The sequence below is a fragment of the Octopus bimaculoides genome, chromosome 11 (genome assembly GCF_046866305.1).
Source record: "Octopus bimaculoides isolate indiv1 chromosome 11, ASM4686630v1, whole genome shotgun sequence".
NCBI lineage: Eukaryota > Metazoa > Mollusca > Cephalopoda > Octopoda > Octopodidae > Octopus > Octopus bimaculoides.
In genome coordinates, this window is record NC_142938.1 from 56,617,081 (window position 1) to 56,642,535 (window position 25,455).

The following is a 25,455-nucleotide window of genomic DNA, read 5'->3' on the forward strand; positions in this document are numbered from 1 at the left end:
CAGAGGTGGTAGCATTATTGCTGTTAATTTATGGGTGACTTAAATAAAATCTAATCCTTGTTCCATTATTATTTTGTACTTGGCCCATGTTAGTTAACACAAGTTCCTGATTATGTAAGTTAATGTGGTCTAATTAAACTAGTACATAATTATCATTTTTTCTATTAATTGTTTAGCCCACCATTATGTTCTTTGTTGATTCCAACCATTCGTTTTATCAGTTTCTTAAACCTTGATGAGTCCATCATTATAAACTATGTAAATTCTATATATATCAATTTTTTACATTAGTTATAAAATAAATGTTAGCTCTTATGTGTCCTTCAAATGAAATTAGATATATAAGTTTTAATTTTCACCATTACAATTCTATGTTAATTCCAATCATTCACTTTACCAGTTTCTTAAACCTTGATGAGTCCATCATCATAAACCATGTAAATCCTATGTATCAATTTTTTACATTAGCTATAAAATAAATTTTATCTCTTATGTGTCCTTTAAATGAAATTAGATATATAAGTTTTAATTTTCACCATTACAATTCTATGTTAATTTCAATCATTCATTTTACCAGTTTCTTAAATCTTGATGAGTCCATCATTATAAACAATGTAAATCCTATGTATCAATTTTTATAGTAGTTATAAAATAAATTTTATCTCTTATGTATCCTTTAAATAATATTAGATATATAAGTCTAATTTTAATTTTATAATAATTTTTAGTCCAATATATATTAAAAAAATTTTCACATCTTATCTATGGTTCTTTCTATTGGTGTAAATAAGTATAACTGTACTTTACCAAAGCTTTTTAAATTAATTTTTAAATTAATACTACTTCATGGTTTTTGCATACTGAATGTATTGATTAGTTACATTACTATACATTTTTTCTTTTTATTTCTTATTTCATTATTAATTTATTAATTTATAATGTAGGCGTAGGAGTGGCTGTGTGGTAAGTAGCTTGCTTACCAACCACATGGTTCCAGGTTCAGTCCCACTGCGTGGCACCTTGGGCAAGTGTCTTCTACTATAGCCTCGGGTCGACCTAAGCCTTGTGAGTGGATTTGGTAGACAGAAACTGAAAGAAGCCCGTCGTATATATGTATGTGTGTATGTGTTTGTGCGTCTGTGTTTGTCCCCCCCAACGTCGCTTGACAACTGATGCTGGTGTGTTTACATCCCCGTAACTTAGCTGTTCGGCAAAAGAGACTGATAGAATAAGTACTAGGCTTCCAAAGAATAAGTCCTGGGGTTGATTTGTTCGACTAAAGGCGGTGCTCCAGCATGGCCACAGTCAAAAGACTGAAACAAGTAGCTTTTATTTATTCACATATTAATTAAGCAAATAATGGTATCTCAAAGTTTCCATACTTAGTATATGTAAAACAGTACAGATACATTATTCTGATTAATGAAAACTATAAATAAACACATACTGTATCTGTACATATATAGCAACTTTATTTTATTTTATACTAGCAGAAATACCCGGCGTTGCCCGGGTTAAAGAGAATAATGAAATCTAAAAACGCCGTCTAGACTACGCATCATCTTTATATATAGAGATGTATATACACACACGCACCCAAACACACGTATATATATGTACATCAATATAAATATATGAAAGTCAATGAAGTTTCGTAAAAGAAAGTGATCATGTACATACTTTCTTGCTGTTGTGATTATAACACCTCATTGTAAACTATGTTCCTTGTTTTCCCTTGTGGAGCATATACAAATAGGTTTTTTGTTGCTGCCCACTCTTGAGCAGCCAACATACAGTTGTCCATGTGAGAAGCAGGGCTCTTCCAAGAGAAGACCAGCTACAGACAGTGTTTGACCCTGATATTTGTTTATGGACATGGCAAAAGTCACACGAAGGGGGAATTGTAGTCTTCTGAATGTAAAAGGAATGTCTGCTCCTGATGGAGTAAGAGGAATTCTTGGAATAAAGACGTCATCCCCTTTTGCACATCCAGAAAGAATGGTAGCCTCGATAACGTGTGACATCATTTTCTAAATAATGCTCATCTGTTATGTTCGGGTTAAAATTTCATCAACATCAAAAATATATGAATTTTCATGGGAGTTATGGCCGTTATGCAAAGAATATAATTTCCAAATTTCATAAAGATCCATTCAGTACTTTTGACGTAGTTTTGGATAAGAAAACAAATGACTAATGTGTGTGTTTGTGTGCATGTGTATGTGTGTGTGATGGGTGTATATATGTATAGATATCTGTATGCATGTATATATGTATATATGTGTACATATTACATGTACATCTATATATATATATACATTTACACATATGTATACATATACATGTATGTATAGATCTATATATATATACATATACGTGTACATCTATATGTATACATATACATCTCTCTCTCTCTCTCTCTCTCTCTCTCTCTCTCTCTTTCTCTCTCTCTTTCTCTCTTTCTCTCTCTCTCTCTCTCTGAAAGTATCTGTCATTACAGTATCGAAATGGTGTACATATACATGTATATGTATACATATACATCTCTCTCTCTCTCTTTCTGTCTCTCTCTTTCTGTCTCTCTCTTTCTCTCTTTCTCTCTCTGTGAAAGTATCTGTCACTACAGTATCGAAATGTGATTGTTTCAGTTAGTGGAATAGTTTCATTTTTAAAGTGAAAGTATTTGACATGAGTGTTTTTGTTTCACTTTTGACACGTAATACTTAAATAGTGGAGGAGATATAATGTTGCCGTGTGCTCGAACTCTGCAAGAAGTTAATACTTTTTTTTGACTAAAACACAACTGGAACCCTAAGTAAGGCATGTGTAAAATTTGAATGAAATTGGTTGCGTAGTTCTCGAGTTTTAGGGATTCACACAGACAGACAGACAGACAGACAGACAGACACATTCTCATTTTTATATATATAGATACTTTTGACCTAGGTGCCTTACGTTAAACTTCCCATACTACGTTATAAACTGGTCTGCTAGTAGAGAAACCCCCCAACCTATAATAGTGTGTCACCAAAACCATAAGAATCTTTATAACCATATCCATGTATATTGTTTACCCCTTCCTCTTCCTTATAAGGAAAAGGCTGGTGCCCCCTTAAGTTTTGAATCACTAGGTCTGATAAGATGAAACAAAAAAAAAAAAATAAAATCAGCGACAGTTAGAATCTGCTTGAATTTAATTACTAGCCTGTATGGTCTGGCTAAGTCAAAATGGCTTTTTGTATTCTTCCTTTCCACTTAGAGTGTTTAAATGTGGTTACAATAATATGTCCTGCTGAAATGAAATTTCAGTAAATTTCTATATCTTTGTGCAGCTGAAGATTGCTCTGCATTTTACATTTAACGTAATGCTCACATTGCTTAAATAAATGGAGTCGCATGAAACGATCGTACTGCATTAACTTTGAATATCCTTGTTGCTTATTTTGATTTTATATATATATTTTATATATATATATACTAATATATACTTTTGTTATTTACACCACCTGTCCTCGTCTGTTGTTATTATTTGTATATTCTCCCATATATATATATATATATATATATATATATATATATATATATATATATATATATATATATATATATATATATATATATATATATATATATATATTTATATATGCAATAATGAAAGACCGAGACCTCTGGAGATATGCTGTAACTGAGAAGACTCGGCAAATAAAGTGAGATGACAGCTGTAGCCTACACCAGTGTCGCATAACCAGCTCACTCAGAAAAGTACCTTTGGATCGCAGGGCGACATGTCGTGCCGTGCTTGAGGAGACCTATTGAGTCAAGTACATCAACATCAAATCAAACTACAATCAAATGGAAATTGTAGCTGTGACTGATGCCAACGCCGCCTGTCTGGCTCCCCGTGCCGGTGGTATGTAAAAAGCTCCGCCCGAACGTGGTCGATGTCAGCCCCCTCACTCCGACTGGCTCCTGTGCTGGCGGCACGTAAAAAGCGCCGTTCGAACGTGACTGATGCCTTGACTGGCTTCTGTGCCAGAGACATGTAAAAGTACCATCCAAACGTGGTCGATGCCAGCCCCTTCTGGCCCCTGTGCCGGTGGCACGTAAAAAGCAACCACTACACTCTTGGAGTGGTTGGCGTTAGGAAGGGCATCCAGCTGTAGAAACACTGCCAGATCAGATTGGAGCCTGGTGCAGCTTCCTGGCTTCCCAAACCCCAATCAAACCGTCCAACCCATGCAGCATGGAAAACGAACGTTAAACGATGATGAGGATGATATATATATATATATATATATATATATATATATATATATATATATATATATACGTATGTTTGTTTGTTTGTGTGTGTGTGTGTGTGTGTGGAGGCGCAACGGCCCAGTGGTTAGGGCAGCGGACTCGCGGCCGTAGGATCGAGTTTTCGGTTCCCAGACCGGGCGTTGTGAGTGTTTATTGAGCGAAAACACCTAAAGCTCCACGAGGCTCCGGCAGTGGGTGTGAGGCGAACCCTGCTGTACTCTTTCGCCACAACTTTCTTTCACTCTTTCTTCCTGTTTCTGATGTACCTGTATTTCAAAGGACTAGCCTTGTCACTTAGAATCTCCCCGAGAATTGCGTTAAGGGTACACATATCTGTGGAGTGCTCTGCCAAATGCACGTTAATTTAACGAGCAGGCTGTTCCGTTGATCGGATCAACTGGAATCCTCTTCGTCTTGACCGCCGGAGTGCCACGATATATATATGTATATATATATGCATATGTATATATATATGTATATATATATGTATATATATATATATATGTAACGTTGACCACTAACGTGGACATTTAATGTGCTAGAAATAGATCAGCACATTAAATGTCCACGTTAGTGGTCAACGTTATATATAAAAATATACCTTAATCCCCTGAGAGCGCAGATATTGTTTCTGAATCTCTTTGATTCTTTAAATGTGCTAGCTTCCTGGTAATAAATCGATATTAATTAATATATGATTTTTTACCCTATGTTTTAATACGTATATATATATATATATATATATATATATATATATATATATATATATATATATATATATACATATATATATATATATATATATATATACACACACACACATATCTTCTATATATATAAAAATGAGAATGTGTGTCTGTCTGTCTGTCTGTCTGTGTGAATCCCTAAAACTCGAGAACTACGCAACCAATTTCATTCAAATTTTACACATGCCTTACTTAGGGTTCCAGTTGTGTTTTAGTAAAAAAAAAAAAATTTTAACTTCTTGCAGAGTTCGAGCCCACAGCAACATAATATCTCCTCCACTATTTAAGTACTAGCAGAAATACCCGGCTTTGCCCGGATTAAAGAGGATAATGAAATCTAAAAACGCCGTCTAGACTACGCAACCCTCAACTGTTAGTAGCTACGATACCATATTTCTACATTAATAACTCTCCAATCCATGCCAGCATGGAACATAGACATTAAGTGGAATGCCAGTCTCTCATCTAGGAGGGCCTTGAAATCAATGTTACCAACCGGGGACTATGTGTGTCGTAGTGATAATAAAAAGACCCAAAGGAGGTCTGCAACGAAATAATTTTACTCAACACTTTGCAAGTGAATCAGTGGAGGCAAAGATGCGTCTCATTTACTTGACAATTTATGCACCACATTGCAGAAATCACAATGAAAGTATATCTGAAAGGGTAGTCTTACACTGTTGTACCGTTGAATTACAAATAATGCTCATCTGTTATGTTCGGGTTAAAATTTCATCAACATCAAAAATATATGAATTTTCATGGGAGTTATGGCCGTTATACATAGAATATAATTTCCAAATTTCATAAAGATCCGTTCAGTACTTTTGACGTAGTTTTGGATAAGAAAACAAATGACTAATGTGTGTGTTTGTGTGCATGTGTTTGTGTGTGATGGGTGTATATATGTATAGATATCTGTATGCATGTATATATATGTATATATGTGTACATATTACATGTACATCTATATATATATACATCTACACATGTGTATACATATACATGTATGCATACAGATCTATATATATATATATATCTGAAAGATTTTTACCGAAAAGGTTTTTTCATACTGAGCTACCCGGCAAAATTGTTAATTATTAATTTTATTACTAATTGACGATTCCCTGCCCTGCATATCTATATATATATATATCTATGTATATACGTGTACATATACATGTATATGTATACATATACATCTCTTTCTCTCTGTCTGAAAGTATCGAAATGTGATTGTTTCAGTTAGTGGAATAACGTGTACATATACATCTATATGTATACATATACATCTCTCTCTCTCTCTCTCTCTCTCTCTCTCTCTCTCTTTCTCTCTTTCTCTCTCTCTCTCTATGTATACATATAGATGTATATGTACACGTTATTCCACTAACTGAAACAATCACAGATGAGCATTATTTGTAATTCAACGGTACAACAGTGTAAGACTACCCTTTCAGATATACTTTCATTGTGATTTCTGCAATGTGGTGCATAAATTGTCAAGTAAATGAGACGCATCTTTGCCTCCACTGATTCACTTGCAAAGTGTTGAGTAAAATTATTTCGTTGCAGACCTCCTTTGGGTCTTTTTATTATCACTATGACACACATAGTCCCCAGTTGGTAACATTGATTTCAAGGCCCTCCTAGATGAGAGACTGGCATTCCACTTAATGTCTATGTTCCATGCTGGCATGGATTGGAGAGTTATTAATGTAGAAATATGGTATCGTAGCTACTAACAGTTGAGGGTTGCGTAGTCTAGACGGCGTTTTTAGATTTCATTATTCTCTTTAACCCGGGCAAAGCCGGGTATTTCTGCTAGTATATATATAATTTACTATTAAGTGTATATATGTGAGTACATACATTTTCAATATTTTTATACATACATTTGGTATCACGTGTATGTAAGATATTCATTTTGTAATTAAAGGTTGCGGAGCCTTGTCTATGCTAGAGGCTCTCCAACACTATTTACCACGACCATTTGGATCTCATCACATTATTATAACGCGCACACACACACCTCAATATACTGTTTTATCTGTTCAGGCACTACCTTTTTTTTTCAGACTTGTTGATGTAGTATGCAAAAGGTGTCTACTAAATTCTAGATTAAGTAAATGCATCAAATGACATTATCATATTTCTAGAAATAAATCTTTCAGAAAATGATGATATCTATTTACTTTTGAGATGCCTGTGTACACACACATACACGCCCCCCCCCCACATCTTCAGTAGTTCGTATATCCGGAAAAGGAGCACACTGTAAAGCATTAGAGCAATAATATATTTTTTAGGAAGTTAGAAGTTAAGGCCGGTCTCATAGAGTGACCTTTGATGCTAAGCGCTTTACAGGGGCGAAACCATTGGTCACTCTCTGACCGGCCTTAGCTTTTAATAAAAGCCAGCATCCTAATAATACACACGCATACTGGATTGCCTGTAGGTCAGTTCCCAGTAGTAGATAATCTTAATTTCCAGTATGATTTTTATCTTTAAAAGTTTATATAAAGTAACAATTGGCTTAAATTGAAAAGTAATAATAATATTGAATAGCGCACAGTCCTGTAAAGTAATGAATTATATGTAGCCCCGTGCTTATTAAGTTCATACGTACTCCGACTTAGTTCACAGTATTCAGAGACACAACCACTTGGTTCCAACACGCCCACTGTAACTTAAATATTTGCATTAAAAAATAATGGTGATAAAACACAATCTAGCCTATAAAATATGAATTAAAACAGTTTTTTAATTGGTCTATACAATTATATATTTTAAATGAAAGGAAGATAGTTTACTCGAGGTTTGGTATTGATGTTATTTTGAAAGTATATCGACCTTATTACAAATATAATAAATAAAACAGTAAAAGGTTGGTGTGAGAAGATAAATTCTTCTGTCGAGTTAAAGATTTTATTTATTTATTTATTTTTGACGCAGCAATTTGGTTGGTTGATTTCCATCCACGTGTTTATTGCTGGAGTTGTGCTGGAATCTCAATTAGCGAAAAGTTTTCTAAAGGAACATATCATTCATCAAGTGTTTTTCATACTTCTATTCATATTTACAGGTAATTGATTTATTAATTTTATTCAGCAATAATTATTTCAGAAAAAAAAAAGGCGGAGACGGACTATATGTAATCTGAACCTTTCCCCCCTTATTTATTAATTTTTTTTACGGAATCCCACGTTTTAGGCTATGGAGATTCCGATTCTGAAAAAAAATTGTTTGAAAAATTTCAACCCCCCCCCCCCACCAAGCAGGCTATTTACATGCTAGAAATAACAGCCAAATCTCACAAAACTAGTGTTAGGGTTAGGGTTAGGGTCAGGGTTAGAGTTACGGTCAGGGTTAGGGTTAGGGTTAGGGTTTGAGTTAGGGTTAGGTTTACCCTGTGGATCTATATAAAAACCGGCGGGGGGGGGGGGATCGAAATTTTGAAATTGAGATTTTTGAAATTTTTTTTTCAGAATCTGAATCTCCACAGCCTAAAACGTGAGATTCCGTAAAAAAAAAAAGAAGGGGGGAAAGGTTCAGATTACATATAGTCCATCTGGATAAAGATAAAAAAACATTCTGTATTTTGAAATATAAATGTTAAAGACGAATTAACTGAATATGATATATTTTTTTGATAATATGTAAAAGATGTTGCAGTTTCATTTAAAAGATTTTTGTTTTGTGAGGAAAAATGGGCTGAAAATTGAAATTTATTTTATGAAAAATAATAGTTTTTGCATCAGTAATAATTGTATATTATTGTGTTATAGGACTAATAATTTGGTACTGTAATTTTTAATAGAGATTTTTAATAGAAATATCTTTGATTTTTATTAAATTCATAATGACTACATCCTTGTATCTGTAATTATTTTGTAACTTTTGTATTCGAGATTGAAAAGGAGCCGACCAGTTTTAATTTTGTATTAACTTCAACTTCGTCTTCATATTTCATTTTCATAAATTATAACATTTTACATTAATTCATCACAAAAATATATCATTTTAAGCACTCAGATAAATGGAAGTGTACATCAAATATTAAATATATGTCTCACAGAAGGCTTTCTTCGGTTAATGAGGTTAATGTTTACGGTCAAACTCCAGTGCCATAGGTGTAAAACATGTAGTAAACGAATATGAAAAAAAAAAAAAAAAATGCGCGCTGGCGAACGGGCGGGGGCAGAGGGTGAGAGGACTCGGAATGTTCATATTCGTTGTTTTACACCTATTGCACACTGGAGTTTGACCATGTTTATTTTAATTCCCGGTTACCAAAACAAAAGGGTAATAGGTGTAAAAAAAAAAATGTGTATTAAGCAAGTATGAAAACAAAAATTTGCGCAACATTAACCTGCGCGGTTAATGTTGACATTATTACCTGGAAACGTAATCGAAAAAAAAAATGTTGTGCAACGGGTGTAAAAAAGGTGTAGAACACGAATATGAAACAAAAATGCGCGGAAAAGAGGAAAATTCACAAGATCCGAGTCTTTTCCATCATAACTTTTAGGAAAATGGGTTACAACTTTAGCATTTTCACTTATTATTCTTTTCAACCTTGTTTGAATTTTCAATTTAATGTAATCTACACTCTAGAAAACATATTTCTGCAAAATGTTATCTTAAAATATGGGTAAAGAAAAGTGGCTAATACAGTTTCGCATCTCACCTTCAAAAACACATTTATTCGGCCACCCCGCTTTTACGAAAAATAATAAGGGGTTTGTGGCACATTAGGCATGCCGTTTGAAAGGTATGTATATATATATATATAAAATTTCATTAAAAAAAAATCCATTTTCCTAAGTTTTGAGGGAAAAACTCGGATCTTGTAAATTTTTCGCGCATTTTTTTCATAACCGTTTCCTACACTTTTTTTTTTTTTTTACACCCGTTGCATTATTTTTTTCTTTTTTTTTTTCGATTTCGTTTCGGGTAATAATGTCATACATTAACCATTTGCGCTAACGAACCGGCGGAGAGAAGAAAATTCACAAGATCTGATTTTTTCCCTTATAATTTTTGAGGAAAATGGATATCTTTTTTCTGAGGGGGTGAGGATAGAACTTTCGGAAAATTCACACGATCCGATTTTTTCCCTCATAACTTTTAGGAAAATGATATATTTTAATGAAATTGTATATAAATAGCCTTCAAACGGCATAGATTACAGTTATAAAGAAATTTGGGTAAATTTTAAAATTCAGTTTAGGGCGATTTAGCTGTTGTTTTCAGCAGAAATCTCCACCGTTGGGATCTTTAAAAAAACCTTTTTTTTATTACTTAAACGAAAAATAAATGAATCTAAAATTCTTTGGCGAAGATAAAGAATACGCACACCCGGTGTTTCGGGTTGGGGTTAGAGGTTAGGGTTATGCCGAAAACGGTGGTGCGCGTATTTCAATTCCTCCGCCAATGTTTTTTTTCAGGCATAACTACAGAGTTGTACCCCCCCCCCAGACTTTGGAAGGTCATAACTTTCAGAAAAATCAATATTTTTTAATGAAATTTTCTATGCATATAGTATTTATTATGTAGATTCCGAATATACAAAAAATTCCGGTGAAAGTGTTTTGGAATTGACTCTGTTGGAATTTCCGAAAATTGTCCCCCACCCTCATTCCAAAACACTTTCATCGAAAATATTTGTATATTTTATTTCCATTACACTCAAGCAAAAATAATAATAATAATAATTTATGAATTTCTGTCTCTTCGAGAGTCCTCTCCCCACTCCTCAGATCCCCCCCCCCCCAGAAAATTTCACGGTAATTTTTTTTTTCAAACTTATTTCCATTACACTCCTTTCTTCTGCGTTTTGCTTCCTCATTTCGTTGTCTGCCCTGCTCAAAGGAGCTGGCTCCATTGCGGATAACAGTCCTCCAGGCTGTCCTATCCATGGTAATCTGTTCCCATGAGGATGGCTGGATGTTAGCTTGAGCCAAGGTCCGTTTGAGCTGGTCTTTAAAACGGAATTTCGGACTTCTTCTGGGTCTTGTTCCGATTGCAAGTTCTCCGTAGAGCATGATCCTTGGGAGACGAGAGTGCTCCATACGCTGGACGTGACCTGCCCAGCGGAGACGATGGCGAAGAATGGTGGCTGCGACACTTATTTGTGAGGCAACGGCGAAGAACCTCGTTGTTGGTAACGTGATCTTCCCATTGTATGTTGAGGATCTGTCGTAGCTTTGATTGATGGAAGCATTCAAGGCGCTTGAAGTCACGGCGGTACAATGTCCAAGTCTCACAAGCGTAGAACTGACTGGACAATGGCACGGAAGACCATGATCTTTATCCGGATAGTTAGCTCGTGATTGAAGAATACACGCTGGCTGAGTCTGCCGAAGACGGAGTGGGCCGCCCAATCCGGTTCTCCACATCCTTTTCACACGTGGGGGTTTTCGAAAGGATACTTCCAAGGTATGTGAAGTGTTCAACTTCTCGGGGCTGGCCGTTGATGCTAATGCTTGTGGGTGGACTGTTCTGGCCTGGTACAAGTTGGATCAGTGTCTTGATCTTTAATATGTTTACCTGCATCCCGAACCGTCCTTTGTAGGCCATCTGCGATCCGGCTGGGAGTGGCATTGTCGTCGGCATACTCCATCTCATGGACTGAGATGGCGGAGGTCCTCGTCTTTGCATATTGATGGAAGGCGAGTCTTGTGGGATTTCGTTGAACATGGCGGCCATGTACAAAGAGAAACAGGTTGGTGCAAGGACGCATCCTTGCTTAAGACCCCTCAGTAATGGGAAACGGGTCTGTGAGGGCATTTTGATGGCATACCCAACCCACCATGCTGTTGTGAAGGGAGAGGACCAGGGCAATGAAGTCCTCTGGACATCCAAACCAGGCAAGGACTGGGAACCTTGTCAAAGGCTTTCTTTAGATCCCAGAAGAAGAACATTGCAAGCTGTTGTTGTTCCTGACTCTTCTGGAGTTGACGGGCACAAAGATCATGTCGATTGTGTCTCGAGAGGGTCGAAAGCCACGCTGGGACTCAGGGAAGACGTCTTCCGCGAGGATGAAGAGGCGATTGAGTAGGATACAATCGAAGATCATACTTGCAATACTCAGGAGTAAGATGCCCCGATAGTTGTTGCAATCCTTTTGGTTTTCCTTCTTGTAGAGGGTGGTAATTGCATCGCAGAAGTCGTTCGGGGGGAGGGTTGTCTTGCTTTCCCATATTTTCAGGATAAAGAGCATCAAATGAATTTTCAGCTCAGGACCTCCGTGCGTGAAAAACTCAAACGGGATGTTGTCTGGTCCTGGAGCTTCCCTCGGCTTTGTGCACACAAGTACCTTGTTGAACTCATGGCGTGAGGTGGACAGGGACATCCAATGGCAGATGTGGAGCTGTGGGGTGTTTTGGAGGAGATCGTCAGGAATGCGTGAGTGGTCACTTGAAATGAGACTTCCAGCGATCGAGGATTCCCTGGGAGTCGGTTATCATTGAGTCATCAGGCGCTCACTGACGGAAGTAGGGACGAGTCTGTGTTGGTCCACGAGTTGCGTTTAGATGGCAAGGCCAACTCCATGGATGCGTGGTTCATTAGGATTCTTCCCCTTAAAAAATATGGTGTATTTGGAGCTTCTCTAATGCTGCCTTCTCCGGGAAGCTTAGTCTCGCTCAAGGCTGCCACGTCGATGCTGAAGCGGGCAAGTTCCTTGCAGACGAGGTCTGTACGTCGCTCTGGTCGATTAATGTCATTCTTGTCCTGGAGAGTGCAGATGTTCCAGGCCCCGAAGGTGAGAGGTTGTGAAACAGAGGATTTAGTAGAGTTCCGACCGCCAGATCGAGTTGCCGTGTCCGATGTTTACCCCCACATTTTCTAGGGCCTTCTCCTCGAGGGGTGGGCTGTGGTAATCCTAAAGAGGTTAGCCCAGTCATGAGTCTAGCTGCCTAACTCCAATGTCACAGCTATTCATTGGAGAACGACCATCTGAGATTCGCCGCCAATGTGTGGTCACGGACTAGAGGCTTCCAGCTTTCCAGACCTCCGGTGCCCACGATACTATCGACATTGAGCTTTTTGAGACAGATTAGAAAGACAAAGCCATGCACTGAGTAAATTGTTTGAGGTGATCGTGGCTGCACGACGGCCACGCGCACGCACTTGGCCAGGAACTTCTCCACTGCAGTTCAAGGCTGGTTGCAGCGAGCTGCCGGAGTATATCCGCCTTTGTCACGCCTGCCCGCCAGGCGTTGCCCTCTTCCGCCGAAGTCAATCCTTGGGGGCTTGAGATAGCCCTCCTCCGCCGTTGGGGTCTTGATGTTGGTGTTTGGTTGTGTTTAGTCTGGGACCTCATCCTCGACCTGGCCTTACCAGGAGTCTAAGACTCCAGACGGCATTGCTCTCAGAATCATTGGAACACACAAGCTCTTCCACCACGACAAAGGGACGACCATCTCTTCTCAGGGTACATCCACGCATTTAACAGGAAAAAACGTTTCTGTTATAAGGCGTCAGTCAAAGTGTTTTTAATTACTTATGGCTCCATTCTTTTTATTTTTATTTTACTAAAATAATACAAGTCTGGTAAATTTAAGAAAACTATTTAATTAACTGGTGGATACTTAAGCCCTCGAGAATTGTTTAGCTACATATCAGCTTTGAACGAACTGATCTACGATTAACATGGGCTGTTACCATATTGTCCTTTCGGCGGTCTTTCGCCGAAAAATCGCCGCACTTTCAGTTGTATAATCTGTTTCAATAAATTTGCAAAAGTTGTGCTAATAGACATACTTCAAGGTCGCGGCAGACAAATGGAAAAAGCGTTGCCCCAGAGGATGACGAGGGAGGTGGACTAGTACAGACACACTGACTCATGGGGGCTCGCACTTGCGGATAGGTATTTAATTTAAAACCCAAATTAATCATGTTGAAGATGAATTGTGATATCGGAGCTTTTAGTCAAGAAGATCTTGATAAATTTGAGAAAATAGATATTTTCTAATCACATTATTTACAAATACCTTTCAGATAGTGTAGATCCTAATTTTTTCGGAACTTAATTGTTTTCTTTTCCTTTTATTTATTTTTTTTTTACGTCTAACTCCGGCATAACTACAGATATGTACCCTCCACCCACCACGAATTTGTTGCCTCGTAACTTCCAAAAAAATGGATACTTTTTGATGAAATTTTCAACAAATAATCACTTAGATCCTGCAGATTGAGTGTATGTAAAGATTTATTGGAAAAAGTTTTCTGAGGTGTTGGGGAGAGTAGTTTCGGAAAATTGACACAACCCGACATTTTTCTCCTCGTAACTTTCGGGAAAATGGGTATTTTTTAATGAAATTTTATACAAATACCTTCCAAACGGTGTAGATTACGATTACAAAGAAATTTGTAGGCAAAATGTTTTGGAAGGGGGCGGGTTCTGGAAAACGGAGTTTCGGATCAGACGGCCCACATAAGTTGGAATTTCTCCGTTTTGACGGGGATTTTTTCCAATTTTTTCCTTCAGCACAATCTCCGGAATGATGGAAAGCATCTTTTCATGAAAAAAAGAAAACAATTTTGAAAATTTATGATTTTTTTTCACTCCCGTCACCCTTTCACTGCCCCAGTCCGGACCGATTTTGGCCATTTTTGTTTTTTCCACTATGCACTTAAAAAACACGAGAGAAACCTTTTCGATTAAAAAAATAATAAAATCGGTAAGCATTAATCAATTAATCTTTTCAGAAAAATGTTTGTGATTTAAGGGAGATTTGGCTGTTGTTTCTACCACATCGCAAGACCAACCACCTTCTTTTTTCTCACTCAAATATGTATTGATGTTTTTCAATATTTTTCTCCATAAGCACATTTATGCTATAAAAAAAGAAAAATTTGAAAATTTATGATTTTTTTTAGCCCCACTTCTTAATCCCGATTATTCCTGTTTATGTAATTCTAAAATATTGGAGAGCCTGAGAAGATTATTGCTGGGATTTATCCAGAATGATTTTAATAAGAGGTATTGTAAAAGATGATTTATTTTGAAAGCAAAATTTTCTATTAGAAAATGTCTATTCTTACACACACACACACAGAGCTTCGCTTGGTTGGGGTGTGAGTAAAAATTTAAATTACCATTTTTTTTTTTCTCTGCTTATATCCTAGCAATGGACTATGTATGTGTCACTTTGGCTTCATCATTCCATAAAGTGTTTTTAAGTGGAGAATATTATTGAAAAACATCAATAGATGTGAAAGTGAGAAAGAAACGAGGCAGGAAATCTTGGGAAGTGCTAGAAACAACAGCCAGATCTCCCTTAAATCACATGTTCCTCTGAAATTACTAACAATTTTTGAAACCAAAATTGTTTTTCTTATGGTTTAAGTGCAAAGCAAAAAAAAAAAAAAAGAAAAGAAATTGGCCAAAATCGGTCCGGGCTGGGGGTGGTGAGGGGGTGGCAGGATTGAAAAAGAATCATAAATTTTCAAAATTGTTTTCTTTTTCTTGTGAAAAGATGCCTTCCATCATTCTGAAGACTGTGCTGCAAACAAAATTGGAGAAATTCCAACTTATGTGGGCCGTCTGATCTGAAACTCCGTTTTCCAGAAACTCCCCCACCCCGCCCCCTTCCAAAACATTTTGCCTACAAATTTCTTTGTAATCGTAATCTACATTGTTTGGAAGATATTTGTATAAAATTACACTAAAAAATACCCATTTTCTTGAAAGTTACAAGGAGGAAAATGTCCGGGGGGGGGGGGGGAATTTTTTCCAACAAAAGTATCTATTTTTCTGAAGTTATGAGGCAACAAAGTCGTGGGGTATACATCTGTAGTTATACCCCAACTCATGTATAATCGTGTTGACCACATCATCTGAAAGGTATTAGTAGAAAATTACATCAAAAAATTCATTTTTCTGAAAGTTCTAAGGAAACAAAGTTGAGCTGTGGCACATTTGTGTAAATATTCCTCACTTTATTCATGATTTTTATTCATTGTCTTTTATTGATAAATATTTGTTGATCCATTTTAATTTACAGAACTTCGTTTCATTTTCTTTGTTGTGCTTTTATATGTTCACATGATTAGACATCACTTTTTTAATGCAGGATACATTAGATCAGGGGTTTTCAAACTTTTTGACTTGCGGACCACTTTATATTTCAGACTTTACCTTAGGGACCCCTTATAAACGCTTATGAAATTTATACATAAATATTTGCTTAAAATAACATATTTTTACATTTATTTATTTAACAGTATTCAACAAATAGGTTTATTGTCAATTAAAAGGTTTCGATTAAAAAACATATATAAAATCAAATTGCTCATAAAAAGTATTTGCTGTCCACGTACCCCTGTCTTGTCCTTGCGGACCCCCTGTGGTCCGCAGACCACAGTTTGAAAAGCCCTACATTAGATAATGTCAAAGATAGACAGTCATAGTTGTGGCAGTAATGATTTGGCTGCTATTGCAAATTGAGTAACCACATAGAGGACCACTTGTTTGTTGGGATGAGTCATGTCATTAGTATCATCTGTCTATTCAGTTTTGACCATTTCATTGATTGTTTGGTTGACTTATGCATGTATGTATTGTAGTGAAAGAAATCAAGGCAGAGTTTCAACATAGTAGTTATCACAACTTCATGGTGAAGGAAAAGTGCGCAGAATTTTTGAGAGGAGTTGGAAGGTAAAAGAAAAAAAAAAAACAAATTGTGGGGAGAAAAAAACTGAAATTTTTGAGGAAAAATATTCTTTCACAGTTATAATTCTTATTGTGTAAAACAAATTCTAAAAAAACAGAAGGAAAAAACCCACTCCAAATTCTTTCCCTCCTCTGTATGATAGTGATAATAGCTATTACAAAACTGCTTCGAAAAGAAGAAACATATTTGATAATGAAAAACGAAGTTGGCAGGCCACAGCAACAAAGTCTACCTGCCAAACTTCTCAGTCCATCATCACTGCTTCGATGTCCTGAATACATTCTAGACCAGTATCTGCAATCAAGTTGTCGATGTGTGATGACGTTTTTCTCTGCTTACATCACCATGAAGTGAGATCCACAAGACTAATTTGGATACCCCCAGGGTGACATACACAGTTGTCAGTTAGTCACAGTTGTCAGTTAGTCACAGTTGTCTTTGCTTAATCTTCTCATTAACTTTCAGCAGGTCTCCATAAAGGCAATTCATTTGTCATATGTTGCTGCCATTTTGAAAAAAAAAAGTACCAGGATTAATTCATTCAACTAAAAATTCTTAAAATGCACTGCTCCAACATGGCTGCAGTCTAATGATTGAAACAAGTAATAGATAAGAAATAAAGACATGCATCTAAAGTTGCCCTGCTTCTAATGTGGCTGTATTACAAATGGGAGTCTCAGTGCCATAGATTAGCATACAACTGCTCCTGTCCCACTATAGTTTTAATAGCCTTGTGAGCTGTATGGTTGCCTCACCTGTGCTGCTGGTATGAAAAATAAAGTGGTTTGTGTTAGTAAGGGCATTCAGCCATAAAAACCATGCCAAAGCAGACACTGGAGAACGATTTGGTCCATGGATCTATCAGATCCTGTTCAACCATTGAGCCCATGTCAGCATGGAACAGTAAATGATGATGCTACACATTTATACATATACATCAATATATATATAAATAATGTTGCTCAAAGCAGTGTTGAATATAATATATTCATGTAAAGTTTTGTTTAACATGTTCAATTGTAAATGGAACAGTCTCTGGAGGAAATTCTCCACCTAGACTTGTATCAAAAAACTTTTCATTTTGGGCCATGAGTGGTGTCTTTACATCATAGGTTGTGTACATTTTAGCATCATTTTGCTCCATCAGCTATGAAAACTAACTCAATCGCTCATAGCCCAGCAAGTATACAATTATGCTTTTGAAAACAGCATGTGGAGTGTTTGCTGATGTACTTGTGTGTGTGTGTGTGTGTGTGTGTGTTGTTGTTGTTTACTGAAGCTAGTATTTATTTACTGGTGCTATGTAAAAAGCACCCAGTTCACTGTGTAAAGTAATTGGCATTAAGAAGGGCATCCAACCATAAAAACCAAGCCAAAATAGACAATTGGAGTTAGCTGCAGCATGGAAACGGATGTTAAATGATGGTGATTAGCTAGACCAAGTGGGATGCACATCAAACTTTCCATTTAGGTACTCAAACACAACAGAATTGTTTCTGGTATAAATGATATTTTTTGACACAGGGCACCTCTAAGATGACTGTCAGATGCTGAATGAAAACTGAACTGTGACCAGGCTCAATAAAAGGAGCATGAGTGATTGGCTGCAATTACATACTTGAAGTCATTGTTAACAGAAATTAAACCAGCCTGCAAATACATGTTCACTTTACTAAATTTATACTTGGGCTAAGCCCGAACAGCCAGTGTGCCAGAGTTGCCACGGGCATAATGTGTTTATTATACCCATTCAGTGTCATTTTCTATTCAAGAATGCATTCTCACGTGCATGCACACACACACACACACACACACTATTTTCATGTCAAAACAACAAACACAGTTTGTTTTATCATACACTTACTGCATTATATTTTACTGTTGTTTTGTTGGGGAAACATGTAATTATGTTCATATAAATATAATGTGTAACATTATACTGAAATACAACATATACAAGTACTATCATTTATAAACTACCATATACAAATACTGTAGTTTAATCTTATCTTCTTTCAGATCAACTGTTTAGTTGTTTGCATTTTACTCTAGAGGATTGCTTTCTATACAGGATGTAAAACTTGTATTCATGGCTGTGATGTTTTATGTAATCATGATCAGCTACCAGGGTGACACACCACTGCTTATGATTTTGTTTTCATCCACTCATTGCAAATAGGTGAAAGGTGGATAAAAGTTTAACATTTCTTTCATATTTCTAGAATTTTCATTTAGATAATGAAAAAAAAAAAGTTTCCTAAAGGCAACATAGTCAGTAAACAATGTAAGACACATATCAAGTGTGGGCTATGTATGCTGTGAAGGCACATGGCTCGGTGGTTGGTGTCGGGCATACACACATGAAGTACTGAATTTGATTCCCAGACCAGAATATGTGTTGTGTTCTTGAGCAAGACACTTTATTTCATGCTGCTCCAGTTCACTCATCTTTACAAATGAGTTGCACTGTCACTGGTGCCAAGCTGTATTGGCCTTTGTCTTTCCTTTGGATAAAATCAGGGGTGTGGATCGAGGAGTCTGGTATGCCTGGATGACTGCTGGTCTTTCATAATCAACCTTGTTGGACTTGTGCCTTGAAGGGTAATTTTCTAGGTGCAATCCCAAAGTCATTCGTGACTGAAGGGATTCTTTACTCTTTTTATGTATGCTGAGGAAAGCAATGTAATGAAATGACGTGACCCCCTCCTTATAACTGCCCAAACACCATAAGCAATTTTTTTAATAAGTTTCTGACAACAGAGTATGATATTTTGGTTTGTTTCCAATATTATTAGTCTCCAGTCTCCCATTTGTAATACAACAGCATCAAGTAAAAATGGAAGTACTCAGCTGTGAAAGTATTTTGGCTGTTGTATGTTTTTTATGGTGTTACAATTTCTTTTGTTTGTTTTAGTCATTAGGCTATGTCCATGCTGGGGCACTGTCTTGAAATATTTATTTTTAAATTGATCCTAGTACTTTTTTTTTTAAAAGCCTGGTACTTATCAGTTTATTTTTGCTGAACTGATAAGTTATGGGGGACACAAACACACAGACACTGGTTGTCATGTGGTGGTGGAGGGGGGACAAACACACACACACACACAGAGTAGAAGACACTTGCCTAAGGTGCCATGTAGTGGGACTGAGCCCAGAACCATGTAGTTGGTAAGCAAGCTTTTTACCAGTCATATCAAAATTAGTAATTATTGAATTGCAGAATTTTTTAAATAAAAGTTTTCTCTTTTATAGACCTTTCAATATTGATGAATTTAGTAAAATGGCTTTATCATTAGAGGCTGGTGTTTTAAACATAAATTAACTTGAACTTTTGATGGAATGTTTTAATTTAGATTTTCTTAAAACAAAGTTTGCATCTTAAGATCAGAGGCTGTCTTGGAAAGATTGGTATCAAAAGGGTTAAGGCAAATGTTATGAGTCTGTCTTGGAATATTGAAACCAGATTGTAAACTGTAAGGATTTATTAGGTTGTCAAGTATGAAATTTGTAGAAAATAATAACAGTTTGCTGATGTTTTATAAATACAAGGAATAGTTTTATTCATCAAAGTATGCACCCATATTGTCAATACAATTTTGCCATTTCAGTGGTAGCTTGTCCAGCCCAGAATTGTAAAAGCCTGGCAATCTAGAGTCAATAAAATCTTGGAAGGCCTTTTTACAGCATTGCTGGAATTAAATTTTTTTTCTATCAAAAAGTTATCCAAATTCTGGAAGAAGTGGTAGTCAGTGAGGGCGAGATCAGGTGAGTATGGTGGATGATGGAGAACTTCCAACTCCTGTAGTTTCGCCAATGTCATTTTTGTGATGTGTCTTGCAATAAAGTAGGAATGGATATGTTGTAAGTTACTGCATCATTTGGTCCAGTTGGCTGCAGTATAATTCGGCTGTGTTTGATGAGCTAGGTTTAATGAAAACATAATGGATCACCCCTGTGCCAGAGCACCAAACAGGCACCATCAGCTTCTGTTGATAAATTTTTCTTTTGGACTGTGTTTTAGTGGCTTGTCTTTGTCCAACCATTGTGCTGAATGTTTGCAGTTGTTATATAGGTTCCATTTCTCATCTCATACTACAATTCGATTAAAAAATGATTCATTTTTGTGACGAGTAAGTAGCTGTTTCTGATTTTCATTGAGTTTGTATAGAACTCACTTATCCAAATTTTTCACTGTACCGATTTGGGCTAGGTGAGACAATAGTGTTTACTTGCTACCACCAAGCAACAATGATTATTCAAGGGCACTTTGAGATGGATCTGACTTGATGGTGGCTTTCAGTTCGTCATTTTGTTTCTGGTTGACTGCATTTCTCATATGTGAGGTTAAAGTTACCAGAACGAAATTTTGCAAACCAATTTGATACTGTCTGTGTGTAATAGCATTAGAATGAAATACTCCATAAATATATTCTGAGCCATCTGTGATGCTGTATTTCCAAGAAAGAACTCCTATTTCAAAAGTATATGAATTTCCGACTTATCCGACTCTAAACAAAAATATTACATTGATATATGTAATATATTCATTATATATATATATAAATATATTCATAATATATATATATATATATATATATATATATATATATGTATATATAATGTATTCATTATATATATTGTAGAAAATTACGCCTCACAGAGGAATTTTTTGACAAAGAAACCAATAACGACGAATCAATGGTTCGTAACAAGAGCCATTATAATCCCATAAAAGGTAAAAACAAAACATTGGACAAATTTTGTGAGTACATTTCGAACTTTCCTTATAATGAACTTCCACAACCTAAACCCAAACCCAACACCAGTAAAAACGAATGGAAAATCATCCATGAGTTACGAAACAATCATGACATCACAATCAAAGAAGCAGATAAGGGTAGCACTGTCGTCATTATGGATACAGAACAATACAAAAACTCTGTATCTCAACTCTTACAAGACACTACGTACTATGAAAGAATAGTCAACTACCAACAAACAAGAACAATGACCAAATTAAACACACTCATTTGCCAACATCGAAACAACTTAACAACAAAGGAAAGCGACTACCTAACAAACTTTAATTGCAAAACAAGCAACCTCTATGGACTCCCAAAAATCCACAAGAGCAAAACTATTTCTGAAGCTTGCAAAAAGTCCACTTCCACCTGTATCACTGTACCACATCCCACTGATCTCAAACTAAGACCAATTGTGGCAGGCCCAAACTGTGAAACACACAGATTAAGCAACTTTATCGATATCCTCCTGAAACCAATACTTCACCACATACCAAGTATTGTTAGAGACGACCTGGACCTACTAAATCATCTACCCAAACATGCCAATAAAGACATTTTCATTGTTTCCTTTGATGTAATAAATCTTTACACTACGATCCCACATCAATATGGACTGGAAGCCATTAAATTCTGGCTAGAAAAATACCCCAATGAGATCCCAGAAAGAATAAAAAAAGAATTCATCATCGAGGGCCTTAAGTTTATCCTTCAAAACAATTTTTTGAATTTTAATGATAACACCTACAGACAGGTATCAGGGACTGCAATGGGGACTAAAGTTGCCCCTACATATGCAAACCTGGTGATGGCCTACTTAGAATTGCAGATCTACGACAAATCCAAAACTAGATACGGCCTGTCTTTCCACCAATACCTGTTGAAGAATTGGAAACGTTACTTGGATGATTGCCTCATCCTATGGTCCCACACACTCGACCAACTCTTTGACTTCAAAACTCTAATTAACAGTGTCAACAACCATATCCAATTTACAATGGAATACAGTCAAGACCAACTTCCTTTTCTTGACATTCTCATTGTAAAAATGGGTACCAGCATTGAGACTGATATTCATTACAAACCGACTGATTCCAAGCAATACCTTCTGTTCACCTCCAATCACCCAAAACATACAAAGACAAACATTCCCTTCAACCTTGCGAGAAGAATTTGCACAATTGCTTCTAATTATAGAACTCGAAATAAAAGACTCGAAGAACTAAAGGCAATTCTCCTCGAAAGACATTACCCAGCATCATTAGTTGACAATGGAATAGAACGGGCCAAGGCAATTGCTACCCATGACCTGCGAAAACCGAAACACATACACGGCACGTTAAATAGTCTCCCATATCTCTCAACACACAATCCTAGAAATGCAGAAGCTTACACAATAATATACAAAAACATCCCACTACTGAATCAAGACCCACGTCTAAAAAGAGTACTCGCAACCCATAAAATAATAAAAAGTAAAAGACAACCCAAATCCCTAAAAAACCTACTCACGAATGCAAAATTGCCCAACACAAGCCCACCACCTACTGTCAAAAAATGTGGTCGTTCCAACTGCAGGACCTGCATCCACCTCATGGAAGGAACAACATACAGATTCCAGTCGGGACACACTTTTGTCATAAAAAATAACTTCACCTGCGCATCAAAAAATTTACTTTATGCCATAAGGTGTGAAGGGTGCCACAAAGAATACATAGGGCAAACGAGCCTTACTCTCAGAGAAAGGATGACAGTCCACCGCCAACAATTGAGGGATCCCACCACAAGACAGATACCACTCAGTGGGCATTTAGATCTGTGTGCACAAAACAAGTCTCCCAAATTCCTAGTTTTCCCATTATACCAATGCTCAGACAACACCACTGACCAAACACGAATAAATAAGGAAAATAATCTTATTCAAAAATACAGACCACAGCTCAACATACTCTAACATAAGCCTCCTCCCCAGGTGCACGCCCAAAACAAAGACACACAGATACGCAAAATCACACACATCAATACAATGCAAACCTCCGACACGAACACACTTACACACATATATACACACACACACACAATCACAGTATCTCCACACCAGAGCACAAACCCACATACATTTCAAGAAAGAACACATGCGCATATATATACTTACAATACAATTGTAGCAACCACAACCAACACCCATACACACATATGTAAACAGGTACATGCACACACCTACACACCACTCCGGCAACCACAAATCATATTCACACACGCATATTTGCATACATATGTACACACACATACAAACACCATACGCCTGTTCCCCAGTAAAAATGTCACATACACACTCAAAAGAAAAACACACACAATACAATCCCAACAATCACAACAAACACCCACAAGCACACATGCACAGAAGCATGCACACACAATGACACACCTCCCCGACAAATACAAGCCACATAGACGCACTCACACAAACACACGCACACGTATACACACATATACTGTACTAACAATACAAACAAAACTAATCACTCACAATTACAGCGCACACACACATGTACACATATACACCAGGAAACTACACAAACCATACCCACGTACACACACATACAAACGCATACCCAGTACCAACATACACGGAACACACATGCACACACATACACCTCACCTGGATAAACCCAACGTACAAGGACACCTAATATATACAACACACACATACATGCTCACACACACATACACCCTCATGCACACACATACAGTTGCTCCCTCACACACACACGCACCACAATGACAACTCAAACACAAACATACTTAGAGACACACACAAACTCACGTACACACATATAACACCCCCACCAACACACAACACAAATAAACATACGTACACATACAGACATACACATACATATGAACCATCACACACACATACGGTTGCTTACACACACACACACACACACCACAATGGGTATTTAAAACAACACACTCACTCAGACACAGAGAGAGACACACACACACTCACGTATACACACACTCCCACATTCACACAAAACACTCCCACGCACACACAGATGCACACATACATACACACACAGACGCACATACATGTACACACCCTCACACATACATACGGTTGCGCTCTCTCTCACACACACACATCACAAGGACGATTAAAACAACACATACATACTCAGAAAAATAGATATACGCACAGTCTCACGTACACACACCTAACATCCCCACTGACACAAAAACACACACAAACACACATACACACGCACTCACAAACGCACTCACGCACACACACGAACAAACACATATACACACACATGCGCACACACAACACCCTAACAAATATTAATCACACACATACACACTCACACAAACGCGCACACACATACACACACCATCCTACCATAGATAAAAAAACACACACATACTCATATACACATGCCACACACGCACACATACAGACATAGGCATACACATACATATGAACCATCACACACATACGTTTGCTTACACACACACACACCACAAGGTATTTAAAACAACACACACACACACTCCCACACTCACACACTCCCACACTCACACAAAACACTCCCACGCACACACACAGATGCACACATACATACACACACATACGCACACATACGTACACACCCTCACACATACATACGGTTGCTCTCTCACACACACACACACCACAAAGACGATCAAAACAACACATACACACTCAGACAAAGAGATATACGCACAGTCTCACGTACACACACCTAACATCCCCACCGACACAAAAAACACTCAAACACACACTCATATACACATTCCACAATAAACTCTGGGACCAATAAAAACGGCACACACACACACACACACACACGGACACAAACACACATATATACACACACATAGAGATGTGCACAG

At 37.1% G+C, this 25,455-nt stretch overlaps 1 protein-coding gene across 1 annotated transcript in view; it reads left to right on the forward strand.

Annotated features, from left to right (window-relative positions):
• The first annotated feature begins 7,981 nt into the window (after nt 1-7,981).
• The window catches only part of LOC106868670 (uncharacterized), a 41,091-nt gene continuing 23,617 nt past the window's right edge, over nt 7,982-25,455 (forward strand). The window contains exon 1 of the mRNA XM_014914046.3: nt 7,982-8,133. The gene's annotated coding sequence lies outside the window, so the exon portion shown is untranslated. The remainder of the gene's footprint in view (nt 8,134-25,455) is intronic.